This window comes from Pundamilia nyererei, unplaced genomic scaffold, assembly GCF_000239375.1.
Source record: "Pundamilia nyererei isolate P.nyererei 1_Seehausen unplaced genomic scaffold, PunNye1.0 scaffold00026, whole genome shotgun sequence".
Taxonomy (NCBI): Eukaryota; Metazoa; Chordata; class Actinopteri; order Cichliformes; family Cichlidae; genus Pundamilia; species Pundamilia nyererei.
In genome coordinates this window covers 4,087,144-4,088,477 of record NW_005187427.1, presented here as the reverse complement: position 1 = coordinate 4,088,477, position 1,334 = coordinate 4,087,144, and the positions used below count along the sequence as shown (strand labels likewise).

Sequence of the window (1,334 nt, the reverse complement as noted above, 5' to 3'; positions counted from 1 at the left end):
TGTGTGTGTGTGTGTGTGTGTGTGTGTGTGTGTGTGTGTGTGTGTGTGTGTGAAAGAGAGAAATCATTTTTGTAGTCAATACAAGTAAGACGGTTAGAAGACTTTGTGATGGCTTGTCAGATGTATTGTCAGATGTATTTTGGAGAGAAGAAGCCTGCTGTTCTTTGATAGCTGGAAGACAAAAGAGCTCATCTGTAGTTGACACTGTGCTGGGTGCACATATTAAAATGCATCAGTGACTCAACATAGCACCAAATAAAAGCAGGTTTTTTTTATTAATGTGAAACCACCTAATCCCAGAATTGTATCTCTGAAGGAACATAGAACAAAGTGGATCTGCTGCTTCTATACAGTGCTTTCCAGTAAGAGCTACCAAGCAGCTGCCTTCTCCTCCTAGCAGCCATTCAATTTTATACCTCCCACCACAGGGAATAGTTAACCTTATAAGGGCTTTGGTGGTGCTACACTTGTACAAGTAGTACCATGTCAGTATAGCTGAGGCCACCCCCAGCTGAGTGACTGTAACCCCCACAAACTCTGCCACAGAAAAGAAGAGGATTATCTGTTTGCTGGCTGATTTGGTTCAGAGCTTTATTGGTATATTCATGCTTTTTACCAATGAAGTCACAGGTCAGAGTAAACATGAGATGCTTTCAAACAGAGCAGAATAACTGGTGTGACTTATGAAGTCACGAGATAAATCCGATGGATCCCCAGACTGTTAAATGATTCATGCTTTAGATGTTTTTTTATATTTTTTGCATGCTTTGTGTGAATCACTGGATATCTCAACTCTACTGCAACTCAACTATTCAAATAATTTAACTTGGTCAATCAGTGGTTTCCAGTCGTTCGTTGGGACCCATCATGAAGTCTCAATTATACAAACGTAAAAATTTCAGTGGTTTTACTTATGAGTTACTGCATATTAGGCATCATTTGTGCCATTTCATTTTCAAGGGGTCACTAATGCACTCCTCAAAAATAATAAAGGGAACTCTTGATCATCACAATATAACATGAAATCAGTTAAACTTCATAAATCTGACCAGTCAGAAAGCATTTCACCTGCTTTAGTGCAGCTGAACGCGACAACAGGTGCACTGTTGTGGTCTCTTTTTATCCTTCCTGACCTCCTTTCTGTACTTCGGCTTCTTGCTGGTGTCCTTGTCAAATTCTTTTAGCACCAGATGATGTCTGCTGCTCATTGAGATTGCACATGTAGTTCAGCTCCAGCACGTATTCATACGTGGTTTTATGAGAAGGTTTGCTGTGTCTCTCAGCACAGTCTCCAGAGTGACTGGGCGAAATGAGGAGTACTGAACGCAGCTGTG

At 40.9% G+C, this 1,334-nt stretch overlaps 1 protein-coding gene across 2 annotated transcripts in view; it reads left to right on the top strand.

Annotated features, from left to right (window-relative positions):
• LOC102210990 (actin-binding LIM protein 3-like) overlaps positions 1 to 1,334 on the top strand; it is a 53,739-nt gene that overhangs the window by 927 nt on the left and 51,478 nt on the right. The window lies entirely within an intron of this gene.